We start from the raw sequence: 17,687 nt of genomic DNA on the forward strand, positions 1-17,687 counted from the left end.
GGGGCAGGTCGTTGCGCTCTGCCGGGGAAGCCCGCTTCCGCCCCACCGACGCCCACCTGGTTAGTGGAGTCTCAAGTAGGAGGACACACATAAAGCCGTACCCAGCAGGTGCTTGGTAATGTACCTGCTCCTGCTTTGCCTACTCTCCCAGTGCACCTCCTTCTTCACTACTTCCAGCTCTCTCCCTTTGCTCCATTCCTGCTTGATTCCTTCCAACTTTTAAGTCTCAAATGTGCAAATGTCACCTTTCCTTTGTACCAAACTACTATCAGGTTGCAGCTGCCTCTTTGCCCAGTAGTTGGACCTCTTCTTTCACAGATGGTGGTGAAAGACAAGGAAATTCCTTTCTGCCCTCTAGTTGGGCAGGGATGGCAGGAAGAAGTCCTGGCCTCTGTAGAACCTGTTGGCCACATTATCAGATCTGCTCTCATTTCCCCTTGCCTTCCCCCAAACTCCCCACCATGGAAAAAGTTGTAACCCAGCTTCCGACTTCTCCCATTTTTCTCAGGCAGCTATCAACCACCAGCTGCTTAAACCAGATGTGGTGACACCCTGTATTTATTTCTCTTCCAAACTCCAACACTGTTACTTCTTCCATGGCATTTATCACTTTCTACTTTGGAATATGGGCATGTGTGTGTGTGTGTGTGTGTGTGTGTGTGTGTGTGTGTGTGTACACTCCTACGCAACCACAGCCCTCCTTGCCAGAAGTCCCTGGTTAAGTGTATCAGAGGTAGTCAATAAGCATTACTGAGGAAGCTGATTTTTCAAGTTCTCTTTGTAAACCCGCAAATATATTATGAACAGGTTCTTAATGTCTTGGGATAAAGTTGATGATACTAGAAATGATGAGAACATTCAATTGCATTTCAGTATGATGAGAGCACGAACCATCACATTTTTCTCATTATGTGATTTTGTTGTTGTTGTTGTTACTTGGGATCTTGTGCTTTTGAGGCAGGCGCTGGAACCACTGAGCTAAATCCTGGGCCCTCTCATTATGTGATTTGAAGGAGTCATGGTTACACCTTAAATGCCAACTCAGCACTTTTGGTTCCAGGAGATAAAGAAAAGGTTGGCTGTTATATATCAAATTGTGTCCCTTCCCACCCCAAACTTACATGTTGAAGCCCCCAAGATGACTGAATTTGAGGATGGGACCCTTAAGATTTAAGTGAGAAAAAAACCCAAACCAAGACAAAACCAAACCAAAAAAAGATTTAAGTGAGAAAGATATTAAGGTTGAATGAGGTCATAAGGTTGGGGCCCTGATCCAATAGGATTAGCGACCTTGTGACACCAGGGGTGTGCTCCCACTGAGGAAATGCCATTTGCACACATAGGAAAGAGGTTTTGAAAGAAGACCTGCCTGAACCTTCATCTTAGACTTCTAGCCTCCAGAACCATGAGAAAATAAATTTCTGTTTTTTAAACTGCACAGTCTGTGGTATTTGGCTATGGCAACCATACAGACTAAGACAGTGACCTTAGGAAAAACTGTGCAGCTCTTTTTACTTATGGCCTCTCTCTTAAAATTTCTTGACTTGGGACACTCCAGATCTGCTATTGATACTTCCCCCACCCACCACCCTATGTTTTCCTCCCAGAGTAGAAGTTTGGAAAGACAAAAGGATATATAATTTAGCCCCTACGATGTGAGGCACAGGATCTCCAGACATTGGTCAAACATTCTTCTACATATGTCTATAAAGGAGTTTCTGGATGAGATTAACATTTGAATCAGTAGACAACATTAATAGATCATCGTCCTTAATGTAGATGGGTTTCATCCAATCAAGTGAAGAACAGAACAGAACAAAGTTTAGTAATAGGGGGCTTCTGCCTGCCTGGCTGTTTAAGCCAGGACTCTGGTCTCCTCCTGCCTTTTGGATCGGAATTTATGCTACCAGCTCACCTGAGCCTCCATTCCTCCAACTGCAGATCTTTGGGCTTCTCAGCTTCCATAATTACATGAGTCAGTTCCTCATAATAAATCTCTGTATGGCTAGTAGTGTAGCTCAGGGTTAGAGCACATCCCTAGCATGTGCGAAGCCCTGGATTCAATCTCCAGCACTGTAAAAAGAAATAAAAATTAATCTCTAGATCTACCTGTATTTCTCCCAAAATAAGATGGGTTTTTTTTAAGTGAGCCAAAATTTGTATTCATTCATTCCTTGCATTTGAAGTATTCTTCAATGACATGCATAGCCTGAGGTTCTTTGCCATAAACCTTAACCACCACACAGCTGCAACCAACCACTTTACAGGGTTTTCCTCTTGGTCAATGGCCTACTCATTCCCCTAGTTTCTTCTTGTCATCAATCTTAATTAGGTTGATTTGGTGCTCAGCACAAAGGGCCTCCACTAACTTTACGTACTTAGGCTCATCACAGTTGGAGACAAGCGCACAAAGATGGCTCCAGAAGCTTTGTGAATCCCACATGGGCCATCGCGGATGAGGGCAGTCTTCAGCACCTTTTGTAAAGCAGTATTGATGACCATTACACCTCCAAAAGCAGGGCCAGGGATTTAGCTCAGTGGTGCCGCCACCTGCCTTGCAAGTGCAAGGTCCTGAGTTTGATCCGTGGTATCAAAAACAAACAAACAAACAAACAAAAACCACCTTCAAGAGTAATGCCGGTGCAGCCACATCTTGAACACAACTGAGCCTCTCCCTCCCTGTAACTCAGGAGCGGAGGGAAAAGAGAAGACTGGGTTTTATATTAATTTTTGCTCCAAAAAAGGTAAAAGGGCTTATTTTCAGGGGATGTCTTATTCTTTCTTACACAGCAGTCTACACATATTCATATACAATAATCTACATTTATTTATTTATTTATTCATGTACAAAAATCTACATTTATTCAAGACAGTCATGTCGTCTTCTTCTGGAACATATTCATAACTCTCCAGATCCTGAATTCCAGCCTGACTTTCTTGCAACTCCACTTCCTGTAGAGCCACAGGCTCCAATCTCTCACATCCAGCGATAGAGCTCTCCTCAAATGAGCACTGCTTGTCCATGTGGCCTGCTCATAGTGCATTCGCAGCACAGCTGTCAGTGACTTTATCCCATGAATTCTTCACCCAAGTTACAACTTCTTGCAGGCTGGGCTTCACAATGTTTCCATAAATCATGTGTCCACTGAAGACTTATGAGACAGGAGTGGCAACAAAATGATGACAGTTAAGAATGATGGTCCCCACAAAAGTGATGAAAAATTGCAGGCACCACAATTCAGAAAACGTTTCTTTATTTCCTATGAGTGCAGTATGCCCATTACAATACCCAACGTATTGAATTAGGAAGATTCATACAAGTTCCTCTGTTTACATAGGCATTTGCCTCTTGTCCAAAAAGCTTGGGGATTTACAAATACTTATAACTTATATTATCATTTAAGTATTAATGTCAATAATATTATTTATTTATATTTAATTACATATTATTATTTTATAATTTAATACATTTGTCATGTGTAGCAATGGATGTACTAAATGTGTCCATCTAGCTGACCATCTTAACTGGGGCTTATTTGGGGGTGGGGCTTATTTTGGGGGTAGGGCTTATATTGCAAGCATCCTCAAAAATCATGCTAGGACTTTATTTTCTGATTAGGTCTTATGTGGGGGCAAATACAGTAGATAAATAGATAATAGGAAGATATCTCTTGTTAGTTGTTTCTCTGGAGAACCCTTTTTTGCAGATGGAAAACTGAAGTCAAGTCCAAGCTGATTATGAAAAAGCAGCCACCCATACCATGTTTTAAAGGCCTTTGCCACACACCTGTAATCCTAGCACTTGGAAGGCTGAGGCAGGAGGATAGCTGCAAATTCGAGGCTAGCTTGTGCTAAATAGTAAGTGCAAGGCCAGCCTGAACTGTACAGAGACCCTGTGTCAAAAAATAAGAAAGAGAAAGAAAGAAAGAAAGAAAGAAAGAAAGGCCTTTTAAAGAAATTACCTCTTCCAAATTCGTTAGTATACGTGAGTATATTTCCTCATGCATGAATTTTTGTTCAGTGGGATTATACTATCAAATAATTACACTGACGATCCAAAAAGTTGAGTCAGCAAGGTCCCATGTTCAATCCCCAGTAACAAAAAACAAAAACAAAAACAAAAAGTTGAGTCATATTCATCTGAAGAGGAAGTAAGCTACTTATTACCGATCAACCAAGAAAAGAGTTCGTCTTTGTGACATGTGTTATGACAGTTAAGCTTAATTTTCCACTTACATAGCTTGGGAGCCACACAGAGGATTAGTAAAGCATACTGTGTGTGTGTCTGGATGGGTCTCAGAGGTGTGACCTTGGGTACTATACCTGGTCCCTTGCCCCTTCTTCTTGGGTGCAATTCCCCAGCTCCTCTTCCTGACCTTCATGAACTAAGCAGCTTTGCTCCACTATGCCCCCTCACATGATGTTTCTGCCTTGGAGCCAGCTGATCAGGGACTGAATCCTCTAAAACTGTGAGCCAAATGACTTCTCCTCCTTTAAATTGTGGGCATCAGGTAGTTTGTTCCAGTGATGGGAACGCTAACTAATATATTTATATATTTCCTGACAGGAAGCACTTTCTATATGTCAGCCACTATACCAAGGGCTCTCACAACAAACTTTTGAAGTTAAATTTTTATTATCCCCATTTGTTTTTTTTTCCCATTAAGTTTATCGGTACATTTTCAGTATAAAATACAGTTACATTCATCATTGGGATCTTGTACCTTTACATGAGTATCTTGGGTCTTATTTTTTTCCCCTTCCCTTGCCCTCCCTTCACCCCCTCCACCCTTCCCTATTTGCAAAGACCTTCTTTCCATTTTTTTTCCTCTTCTCATATTTTTTCCTTTCCCTTTTTTCCCTTCCCCTACCCCTCCCAATTCCCCTGCTCTTTTAGACCTTTTCTTCTTGTTATACAATATCAGTTATACATTTTTAAAATCACAACATTAAGATCTAGGAGACATTACCACAGATTTTACAGAATTCAAAAGGATATAGAAAGCATATTACAAAAATCTTTTTTGAAATACATTTGACAACTTCTAAGAAGTACCTTGGAAGACAAATTAATGAAACTAACTCTGGAGGAAATATAAAATTTGAATAGCATCTATTAAAGTATATTCCTAGCTTGAAAACCTACCTATATGACAACAGCAGGCTCATAAACATTTTAACTGATAAATTATATCAAACAATTAAAGCAGAAAAAAGAAGGAACACTTCTCCCCTCATTTTAGGAACTCAACATTGTGCTAATCCTAAAATTGCATAAAGATAATAGAAGAAAAAAGTATGAACATAGATAGAAATTTGTTTAACAAAACAAACTATTGGAAGTCAGATCTGGCAGGATGTAGAAAGTGGTTTTGTTATAGGGATGGCAGTGTTGGTTCAGCATTGGAAGATTCACCCCCAAAAGTCATTATTTAAACAGAGGAAAGGAAAAAGCCATATGATCCTATCACTAGTTGGAGGAAAAGTATTGGACTAAATTCTACAGCTGTTCATGGTAAAAGCTATCAGGAGACTAGAAGTAGAACAGAACCTTCTCAACAGATTAAAGACATGTACTCCATACTTCCAGGGAGAATGCTTTATATAAATGGAGAATATACAATGCTTTCTCCTTAAGGTGGGGAACAAGGGCAGATATGCTTACTCTTTATCTGTCCATTAAACTTTGAAACCTAGGCCCCACCAAAATAGTCTGGCAATAAAATGACACAATTAGGATAGGATTGGCAAGGTAGAAGCAAAATCTTTATATGTAGATGAAATGATCATCTACAGAGAAAATACTAAGAAATCTCTAGGAGCCCCTAGAACTTGTATTTGAATTTAGCAGGATTAGAAAACACAAGGTATATATAAAAATTCAGGTCTGTGTATACTTGCTATAAATGAAGAATTGGATATTGAAATTTAAAAGTTATGTAGGAGTACAAAGGACCTAGGAAAGTTAAAAACAAAAACAGTGTTGTAAGACGTTTAGTACCTAATTTTAAGACTTCTTCTAAAGCTACAGTAATCAAGGCAGTGTTGGTGTAAGGAAAGACATATAGATCATTGGAATAAAACAGAGAATCTAGAAATAGAACCACACATATATGGTCCACTGAGTTTTGAAAGATTATTTAACATTAGCATTTTATAGAATATAAACTCAATTCAAGAGCCAAGGAAGAGTGTTTGCAGCAAACGGCACCAGAACACCTGGTATCCGTATATAAAAAATTAACCTCAACCCTTTTTTTTCCATACATGAAAATAACTTGAAGGGATCTATGAACCTAAATAAGAAAGTCTAAAAGTATAAAACTTTAAGAAGAAATTATAAGGGAAAATATTTATGAATTCAGAGTAGGCAAGAACTACCTAGGATACAAAAAACATGATACATAAAAGAAAAAAATTGATAAATGGGATTCCATCAAAATTTAGAACTTTAAATGACATCATTAAAATGAAAAGTAGTCCTTAAACAGATCACATTTACAATGCATATAACCTATGACCAGAATATATACAGAATTCTTAGAGCTCATTAATAGACAACCCAATTAAAATGTAGACATAAGAAGATGATAAGTAGCCAGTATAGCACAAGGAATGGTGTGCAACTCTAGAATCAGAAAAATACTAATCAGTACAATAATAAGATTGAATTATACACTCATTAGAGAGATGAAGTTAAAAGTTTTAAAAGCCTTGTCATGACTTTTTCTTTTTGTTGGATTCTCCCCCTTTGCATTTAATTTGTCATGCCCAATGGATTCATTCTGCTGGATTTCCTGGGGTTGTGATACTCACTGTCTTTTCCCAGGGTATTGTCTAAAAATTTTGGAGTGCCAGTTTGGTATTCATGAAGTTTCTGAGGTGCTCTTTGTCATGAAAGTATCTTATTTTTCCATCAATTTTGAAAGATAGTTTTGCAGGGAACATCAATCTGGGTTGGAGGCTGTTTTCCTTTAGGGCTTGAAATACATCACTCCAAGCTCTTCTTGTCTTGAGGGTTTGCATTGAGAAGTCTACTGTAATTCTGATGGGCTTTCCTTTGTATGTGATTTGTTTCTTTTCTCTCACTGCTTGTAGAATTTTGTTCTTCTGTTGGATTTCTGGAATCCTAACTATTATATGCCTATGTGTAGTTTTTTTATTAAGGCTAGCTGGAGTCCTATATGCCTCACTTACCTGTATGTGAAGTTCTTTTCCCCTGCTTGGGAAGTTTTCTGCCATCACTTCTGTGAAGAGTTTTTTTATGTCATCTGCACTCTCTCCTCTTTCTTCATTGACTCCAATCAGTCTTATGTTATCCTTCTTTGCATCGTCTAGCAGCTGCTGGATTGATTTCTCGTGTTCCCTTACAATTCTAAAGCAATTTTTCTTTTCCTCCTCATTAATTGCGATCTTATCTTCTATATTTGAAATTCTATCCTCACACTGGTTCATTCTGCTGTGCAGACTTTTGATGGAGTTTTTAATCTCTTGGAAATCTGTTTGTATCTGTTTTATGGATTCCATTTGTTTCCTATGTTGAGATTCCATCGTGTTCCTCAGATCCTTTATTTTTTTATCTGTGTCTTCTCTAGATTTATTAATCATGTCTTGCACCATGAGCAAAATCTTTGCTTTTATCTGAGTAATTATTTCTGATTTCATTTTTCCCAGATCCTCTTTTGTTGCCAGTTCAGAGAGTCCAGGTGGTTGAGTATCAGATTGTTCCATCTCGTTTCCCTTTGGGGTTGCTGTAGGTGATCCAGAAGTCTGTTTTTGAGACTTGTTTACATGTCTTCTCATTTCCACAGGGGGAGGGGGTGCTTCTGGCACCCACACGGCTCACCTTCTCTGCCCTAGGAGCTTGGGATGGCAGTGGGGGAGCTTCCTTCTGGGTTTTGGGACCAGCTCAGTTTCTCTGCCCTAGGAGCCTGGGATGGCAGTGGGGAGCTTCCTTCCAGGTGCTGGGACCGGCTGAGCTTCTCTGCCCTAGGAGCCTGGGATGGCAGCAGGGGAGCTTCCTTCCAGATGCTGGGATTGGCTGAGATTCTCTGCCCTAGGACCCTGGGATGGAGGTGGGGAACTTCCTTCCAGGTGCTGGGACCGGCTCAGCTTCTCTGCCCTAGAAGCCTGGGATGGAGGTGGGGAGCTTCCTTCTGGGTGCTGCGACTGGCTCAGCTTCTCTGCCCTAGGAGCCTGGGATGGAGGCGGGGAGCTTCCTTCCAGGTCTATTATCCCCATTTGACAGATGAAGGATCTGAGACTTAGAAATGCTAACTCTTACTCCTCATAACACAACTGGCAAGAAGCACAGCTGGAATTTACACCCAAGGAGTTTGACATGAGAGTCTGAGCTCAGATATTTAATCCAGGAAGCAGGAGGGCAAACTTAGAGAGGGCTCACCCTTGTTCTCTTAGCTTAGACCTTAACAGTTCAAATACCTAGGGTGGTGCTGCAGAGTGGCAAGTGTGCAAAGATGGAACTGTCCCTGGAGAGGGAGCCGGGGAGCCCAGAGAAAGAGACTCAGGAAGGTCTGTCAATCTCCTGGCACCCACACTGCCAGAGTGAGCCTGTGAGTCCAGAGAGAAACCCTATCTTATCAGCAGAATATCTAGGTTGAAGTACTTCCCATACATAATTAGCTTTGGTTATCCCCAGCCCCTCATGTGCATTCAAATTTAAATGTTAATATTCCAATCTTTCGTCTCACATGCTGCAGAGAATTTTGGCCAGAGTATGGCAAAGTGGCTCCCTGAGGTCTACATAGTTCAGCAGCTGTGGTCATCAAGAGGCCACCAAAGACAAGGTCTCTCTCAGGACAACTATGGCACCACACCATCCAGCTGGCACTTCTCTAGGCAATTTTTATTCCAAAAGTCAGCCTTGGGGACCTGTGTTATTTTCTTTTGGGTTGGGGGAGGCCCTGATTTTTCAACTGCTTGTGCTACTCCCTCCAGGATCACGTCGGAAACAGCCACTCTCAGGGCCTGGTCACTCTAGCATTAGCTTATACTCCAGGTTCAACTCACCTGCCCTGGATGGGCAGCTACAGCTTTCAAATGACACCCATCAGTTATACAGAACTCAGCAGAAGAGAATGTGAGACAGCGAGCACTCGGAGCTGGGAGTCCAGGACAGACAGCAAAGTACAGAGGCCATAAAGATTGAGGGATAGAAAAAACTCACCTCCTTCACAAACCGTTCAAGCAGATTAGAGGCCAATGCTTAAGCCCTTACCTCGCTGCATCTAAGGTTCCATTGTAGCTCAGGTGACCACCTTCACCAGCTGCCAGCTGTGAAAGCGGCACCAAGAGGGCTATGTGGGATAAAGTGGCACCACGGGAAAGATAAGGGAGTCAGGTCATTATCTCCTTCTCTCTGAGGCCTTGGAATATTGTGTGTAGTTCATTTTTTCCCTTTCTTAATATTTCCTTCCTATCAGACATTGAAACAATTGATCAAATTGTCTCATTTTTTTTTAGGTATTTCACTTATTGCTATGGGGATTACAAAATGATCCAATCTTTTTCAACCACATCATGGCGGTAGGTTACATGAACAGGAAAACTGTTCTCAGAATATTATAAATCCACTTTGGGATAGTTTTTAACCTAAGAAAATACCCCCTCCTTCCCCCAAAATAGTATTGTCATCTGAACTGGTTTGCCCACCACTAAGTGATTATAATATTTTTATATACAATCTCTTTAGAGCTAAATTCTTCACATTAGAAAGAAGTTGGAAAGAACTGAAACATAACGTATTAACAGGAGGAATACCTCACAGTTATTCATATGAAGCAGTGGATTAAATTGTGGCCCGCCAAAAGATTTGTCCACCGAAAACCTCAGAATATGACAGGGTTTGGAATAAGGATATTTGTGGCCATAATTAAGGGCTGCCAAGATGAGGTCATTCTGGATGAGGGTGGATCCTGAATTCAGTGCCACGTATCTTTATAAGACAGAGAAGATGACATGGAGACAGAAGGCTGAATGAAGAGAGAGGCAGGTATTTCAATTACTCTGCTACGAGCCAAAGACACTTAGAGCCAGAGCTGGAATAGACAAGGAAGGGTTCTCCCTGGAATACGTAGTCCACCTTCATTCGGGACTTCTGGCCTCCATACCTGTTGTCTGAAGCCATCTGTTTGTTACAGCAGTCCCACGGAATAAACACATAATTAAGGATGTAGCTATCAGTCGAAGCTGAATAGAGGATGACAGCAAGTGAAAAACAAGCAGAACTCAAAATAGCTGATGTGCACTTGTAGTGAACACGTATGGAGGTATAATGAAGATAGTATCTTTTATTTTTAGGCTGTTTTTCTTCTTTTCAGCAAGGTTGTTCGAATGCATACAAAGCATTTCATGTCTTAAGTCAGCCATCCTTGTGACAGTGGAGGTAGATGAGGACTCGGCCTGTTTCTCTGGTCAATTTAATGTTTTGGTCTTTCGATTCCAGCAATATTGCCTCACAAAGTCAGTTTTTAAATTCGAGTACCCACCAAAATCCTCCTCACCTGTATATGGATTCCTGCAGTGAAAGTCTTGCTTTTTTAAAAAAGAGATGAGATCTCACTATGTTGCCCGGGTTGGCTTCCAACTCCCAGGCTCCAGTGAACCTCCTACCTCAGCCTCCCTGCAGCTGGGACTACAGAGGTATATGTCACTAGCATAGCTGTATGTATATATGAAGCCTCACAAATTCTATCTCCCCACTCACCCACGAGCCCCCCCATCCTGTTCCTACAAACCTAAACTAAAAGGCAAGGCAGAGAGCATACTATCTTTTTGGCCTAGCACTTGATTAAACAGCACAAATAAATGTGCCAAAATGCAAAAATTAGTATCTATTTCCCTTTTCTATTTCTTTTGGGGGGTTATTTTGGGTGTTTTGTTTGGGGTTTTTTTGGTTGGGGGGGGGTTTGAGACAGTCTCACTATGTAGCTCAGACTGGCCTTAAACTCACTATGTACCCCAGGCTGGCCTTGAACTCATGGTGATCCTCCTGCCTCAGCCTCCCAAGTGCTGGGATTACAGGTGTGTGCCACCAAACCCAGCCTGTTTTTTGGTTTTTTAAAACAGGATCTCACTATATAGTTCAGGCTGGCCTTAAGCTCACTCTGTTGCTAATTACTCCAGACTGGCCTTGAACTCATGGTGATCCTCCTGCCTCGGCTTCCCAAGTGCTGGGATTACAGGCCTGTACAATCATTTTTATTTCATTGTGTGTGGGGTGTGTGTGTGTGTGTTCACATGCAGTGCTGAGGACTGACCCCAGAGCCTCACGTGTGCTATGCACATGTTCTTCTACTGAGCTGCACTCCAGCCTCCACTTTTCATACTTTTTAAAAGACCATATGAATTTGTTGCTTGTTCAGAAAGTTAAGTATTAGTCAAGCATGGTGGCACACACCTGTAATTCCAGCACTCAGGGGGCTGCAGCATGAGGATTTCAAGCTCAAGGCCAACCTGGGATGCATAGCAACTTCAAGGTCAGCCTGGACCACAGACATAGTAAGACCTTAGCCCCCCCCTGAAAAAGCTAAGTTTGTCATTAAATTAATTTATTTAAAAAACGCTTAATGGTTCTTCTGGTAATTACAGCCATCTGCAAAGCATAATTCTTTGGAATTGGAATATGCCACTTTTCCTGCACTATGTGTATGGGAAACACTTCTGACTTACCTTCCCCATTTTGCACTTAATTAACAACAACAGTAATCATAACCAGCACCTGCTCACAACACCCCAGGCACTTTTAAGTGTTTCACGTGTATTAGTACCGAAATCCTATCAACAAATTTATAAAGTAAGTACTGTTATCGTCCTCATTTTACAAGAAACTGAGACACAGGAAAGGTGTTTTGCCCAAGATCAAAGTAGGGGAGTCAGGCACTCAGGAGGTGAGGCAGGAGGACTGCTGTGAGTTCGAGGCCAGCCTAGGCTACATAGTGACTCCAAGGCCAGCCTGAACTACACAGTGAGACCGTTGAAAAAAAAAAAAGGAAGGGAATCAAGATATAAACTTGGGTATTATGGTCTCAGGGTCCATACTCAAATATCATTCCACATTGCCTGTCATTTGGGCCATTCCGCTGGGTTTAGGCGTTGTTTCTAAAAAAAAAAAAAAAAGCCTTGTAGGCTAGTCATGGTGCCACATGCCTGTAATTCCAGCTACCTAGGAGGCTGAGCCAAGAGGACTCCAAGTTCAAGGTCTACCTGGGCAACTTAGTAGGACCAAAAGGGCTGGAATGTAGCTCAGTGGTAGAGTGCCTCTGGGTTCAATTTCTAGTAACACACACACACATACACACACGGGCTTTGCAGGGCTTAGGGGTATACCTCAATGGTACAGCATATTCTTGGCATGCACAAGGCCCCTGGTTCCAGCCCTAGTGCCAACAAAAGGGCTTGGAAAAATGCTTTTTCTGGGAGAATGTTTTCTAGCCATTGTCTTTAGCAGATCATGAAATCTATGAACAGGACAGAATGCTGGTAACCACTACGAGGGAAGAAGTAGGATCTTCAGAGCATACCAGAGCAGTGGGTCCGGCTGGAAGGAAGCTGCCATTGCTGCCAGAGCCCAAAGACACAGGGAGCCTGGGAACGGAGGGGCTTTCCTGTAGAGCAATGAGGCCATCTTGCCAGGTCCCAGGCGGCGCTGGACTGGGGACTGAGCAAAACTCGCAGACAAGAGTTTGGAAAGGACCAAAGGTGCAGCATCTCCTTTCCAAGAGAGCATCCCAGCTGCTGGGATCCAGCTACAGAACGGGCAGCCAGGAGCTTGGTTCATTCCATGGGTCATCGGGTGGAACCACCAGCTTGGATCTATGTCTGCAGAAGGTCACCCACCAGGCTGCCTGTCATCGCCAGAACATTTGACAAAGAACACTTGCTGCTCTCCCCTTCTGGGGAGCAGAATCAGGGACACTGCTGAGACAGGTGCCCAAGCGGACCCCGCCTCTCCCCTACCCTCGCCTTTAGCCCTGTCACTCACTCTCATTGCTGCCCAACTCCTGTGCCTTGTTTTTCTTCTTTCTTCTAATCGCCAAGTCCAAAAATCAAAGTTCGTCCAACACGTCTTTACTACATGGCCTCTTCCACGTATGGCCTCATTCTAGGTGCTCCAAGGAAGATGATAGCATGACCTGGTCAGCCTGGCTTCAAACCGAGCTCTAACACCTCACAGCTGTGGGACGCTGAGGACATTTCTCAGCCCCTCCGTGTCTCTTCTGTCAGATAATAATACCTACCTGACTGCTTTGCTGTAAGATTCAATTTGTTAATATAGACAAAGTGCTTAGAAAGGTGCCAGGTGCATGGCAAACACCTTACAAATACTAACTGTCAGGAAAGACATGGTCCCCACCCCACACAAAGCCTTCCTGACAAGTGGAGAGACAAGATATGAACCCTCAAAACCATTAAAGAACAAAACAAATGCCTACTGACTTCGTGAAATGAACGATTTGACTATTAAATGCAAGAGAATGGCTAGAAAGGTAGGTATTATAATAGAGTGTCCAGCAAAGGCCTCCTAGGAGAAATCCAGCTGAGTAATGAGTTTAAATAGACTATGGGGAAACAGAGTACAGGGAAGAGCACTTGGGCCTGAGTGGGCTTGGGGATGAAGCTGACCACCAATAAGAGCAGAGGCTGAGCCCTGGTGGGGGGATATGTTGGGGAGACCGTTGATCCAAATTTTCTCTGCAGTTAGAAATGGAATTAGACAAATCCTGAGTGGTCAGGGGTGGAGCTGGAGACTGAGAGACACTCAGATAAAGGTGATACTCAATCCGCAGAAGTAGAACAACTCCCCAAGGGAGAGAAAAATGCTGTAGGCAGAGCTTGAGGATGCACTGACTCCAAGCTTCAAGGCCACCAAGAGTCAGGTTAGAGATGGAGCGAGGAGCCACGCTAGGGCTGATGATCTGTGACCCTTGGAAAATAAGTCTTTTATGAAACATGAGGACTGGGGGTGCAGCTCCCTGAAAGGTACTTGGCTAGCATGCCTGAGGCCCTGCATTTGATTCCCAGAACTTCAAATGAAAAAAAAAAGGAAAGTATAATTTTTTTTTCAGAACTTAAGATCCCTGTTGGTTACATTCTATGGACCATACAAATCGGTTTTCTGCCTAAGAAATGTCTCCATAAAGTTCTGTGGGTTTTTTTTTAACCAAATTGATACATTTCTGCAAAAATACTTTTGATTTTCAACCAACTCTCCAAATATTATATTTGTCAGTCTCCACCTAATTTAAGGCTCCCACCTCAGATGGTACAAAAGTGGTAACGGATGTTAGAAGTTTCAAAGAGGCTACTGCCAAACAGAAGCTGGGAAACAGCTAATCTGAGCTTCAGTCAATAGCATTCAAATTAGAAGTGGGCCACAAGAGCTCAGCCATGTGTCATGATCTGCCCCCAGTGGCAAGAGCAGGCACATTTGAGCATGCCATGATCCCATGTGCGTCTCAAGCTATTCAGGCTCACCGGGAAGAGCAACTCTGCCTTTCAGAGATCATGTCCCCTCTGCAGAACAGAGGACACCAGTGGTCTGACGGGCCCTCGAAGGCACAAATTATTCTGTCTGCAAACGGCGGTTACCTCCACAGATTCTCAAGGGCTGCCAAGGTTAGGTGTTTACATTTTTCAAAAACGAACAGAAAAGCAACCAGTATTAACAGTGATTACATCTGAGTGAGATCACAAAGGCCTGTACTTCCTCTACACGATTTTAATATTGTCTAAAATAGATATACAGTAGTCTCCCTTTCCTTTTTTTTTTTTTTTGGTACTGGGGATTGAACTCGGGTCCTTCCGCTTGCGAGGCAGGCGCCAGAACCACTGAGCTAAATCCCCAGCCCAGTCTCCCTTTCCTTATCCAAGATGGATATGCCAAGACTCGCAGTGGATCCCTAAAACTGCGGGTAGTAACAAACTCTGTATCTACTGTTTTCTCCCATATATATACATACCTAAGATAAAGTTTAATTTATAAATCAGGTACAGGAAGAGATTAATAACAATGCCTAGTATGACCATTAATCAGAGTACATCACCATGAATGGATCAAGACACACCTAACAGATTAGTGAGCACAGTTAGTTCTGGCGACTCTGAGAGTCTTTCCCCCTCCGATCCTGTAATCTGCAGAGCCACTGTGTACTCTCCCAGCTCTGACCCTGGCACCCAGGAAATCCCCTAGCATCATTAAACATAGATTTCCTATTGAGTCTGCTCCTCTAGAGAACCTAATATACTTAGTAATAATACAGAGCAATTGTAACAATATGCAGTAATAAAAGCTATGTGGCTAAGCCGCCCCCCCCAATATCTCCCTGTATTGTTTATATAGAGCCCAGCACTATCCAAGATTTACTGAATGTAACTGCAATTGTGGAAAGCAGAACCTCAGAGAAGTGGGGACTACTTTAAGCCTTACTTTAACGTAAGAAAAGCCGGGGCCAGGATTTAGCTCAGTGGCACTGCACCTGCCTGGCAAGTACAAGGTCCTGAGTTTGATCGCTGGTACCAGAAAAAAAAGATAAGAAAAGGAGTACAGCTCTCGGGTAGAGCACTTGCTTGACATGTGTAAGGTCCTGGTCTCCATTTGAGCATAAAAAAAAAAAAGAGAGAGCAGAGAGCAGAGGTGTCGCCCCACTGAGGGCCCGCTCGAGCTCTGCCTTCCAGATTGACGGGGGGCGGCGGCCTCCGGGCGTGAGAGAGAACCGTTGCTGGTCTGAGTTGCTCTCCTCCAGGCTCCGCCGGGTGGTCGGCATGGCCCGTGGCAATCAACGAGAACTCGCCCAACAGAAGAATATGAAGAAAACCCAAGAAATTAGCAAGGGAAAAAGAAAAGAGGATAGCGTGACTACTTCTCAAAGAAAGCAGAAGGAGGGGCCGGGGATTTAGCTCCGTGGTTTCGCCGCCTGCTGCGCAAGCTCAAGGACCCGAGTTCGATCCCCGGTACAAAAAAAGAAAAAAAAAAAAAAAAGCACAGTGTGAAAGCAGAGGAACTCTGAGATCATGCAACAAAAGCAGAAGGCAGCTAATGAGAAGTCTATGCAAACAGGAGAAAAATAATGACCAGCTCTTGGAAACGTGGGTGCTACTGCCAACTGGTGCATCATAAGCTCCAAGATCAGGATTTCTTAGAATGAACAAGCATTACATGTGTTATAACTCATCCTCAAAACTGTTTACCTCAAACTTTGTTTTTCGGCCTTAGTGTAATGTTTTAGAACCATTCGTCAAAGAATAAAACATCATGCAATTTAAAAAAAAAAAAAGAAAGAAAATAGTTGTTTTATCAAGAGGTCTAGAGGCTGGGAGTGTCTGCATCCTTACTTTTTCCCTATTTCATCCTGGAGAAATGGCACAGGGAGGTGTGATGAGCACCTAAAGGCATTGTGCCCACTCTCTAATCCAGCTTCTTTCCACTCCAAAACACTACGGTTTCCAGGGGAAAAGAAGAAAAAGGGCCTTATGTTTTTCTGGTAAACGCTCCCTGTATTAAGCTCCAGGGAGGTGCTAGGGCAGAGACAGACCTCAGCCGGGAGGCAGTTCACTTAACTAAGGTAGAGGTAAACTCAATTACAACTCCACCTGCGGGAGGCAGTGGTCAAAGTCTATCAACCTGGCCACTTTGCCACTCACGGAGGGAAAAGAGCAGTGCCCTATTTACAGTTTGTGCCGGCCCCTTCTCTTTCTGCCACTTCTGGCTGTTTAACCAGATGGCAAGGACCACTAAAATGCACTTAAGGGAAAACTGCTGTCCAGAACATGAAGATTCTAGCCCATGTAGCTAGGGTACTTACCGGGCAGGCTGAGCAGCTGCTCGGTGTTTGCAGGGAAGTGACAATGATAAGATGACTATTGCCTGTGGGTCCTAACCCTGAGGAAAGGGTGGAGAGACTTCAGGGTACAGTCAGAGAAGAAGAGGCTGCAGGTGCACCTGCCTGTAGTCCCAGCTCTTCAGGAGGCTGGGGTGGGAGGATATGGAGCCCAGGAGTTCAAAACCAGCCTAACCCACCTAGCAAGACCCTATCTAAAAAAAAAAGGTTTTTTAAAGGAAAAGAATAGAAAGTATTATACTTTGTGATCTTATCATACAGTGAAATAATGCACAGCAATAAAGACTGAAGGAGCTCTCCATGTGTTGACAGGGAGCAAAGATCCCAAACTGATTTAAGTTATTACACAAAAGTATGGCATTCCATCATTTGTGTAGGAGAAAGAAAAACATCTCAGAGAATGTCTGGAAGGATAAAGATTCACAGCAATGGTTGCCTCTGGGCAGGAATGGGGGACTGGTAACAAACAGGATTAAAAAAAACCCAGACTTTCTTTTCCATGACCATCCTGTTGTCTTTTGCAGTGAACTTCACCCCAAGAGTGACAGTGAGGATTTAGGGGGCCAAAGAGAGCACTAGACCTCAGAGACTAAGACCCGCGTCTTTTGCAGGCTCTGTGACTTGGGGCCAATGGCCTCACCTTCCTGGGTCTCAGTTTCCTTAACTGAAAAAGAAGCCTATCGATATGATCGATGACTGAGGCTCTTGACCTGACATCCCCAGATCCTGCACTGCACGGTCCTTCCCTGAGCTCCAGCCCCTCTGAACTGGCTGATGTGTACGGTGTGTGTTGAACAGCACTATTCAAACGTGAGCCACACAGGTCAT

General features: G+C 43.0%; 1 pseudogene; it reads right to left on the reverse strand.

The window, feature by feature from the left end:
• Positions 1–68: 68 nt before the first annotated feature.
• LOC147830213 (small ribosomal subunit protein eS12 pseudogene) lies at positions 69–17,602 on the reverse strand (annotated as a pseudogene).
• Between the last annotated feature and the right edge of the window lie 85 nt (positions 17,603–17,687).

This window comes from Heterocephalus glaber, unplaced genomic scaffold (assembly GCF_053883595.1).
Source record: "Heterocephalus glaber isolate CG9 unplaced genomic scaffold, H.glaber_assembly_v1.0 deba00000281, whole genome shotgun sequence".
Taxonomy (NCBI): Eukaryota; Metazoa; Chordata; class Mammalia; order Rodentia; family Bathyergidae; genus Heterocephalus; species Heterocephalus glaber.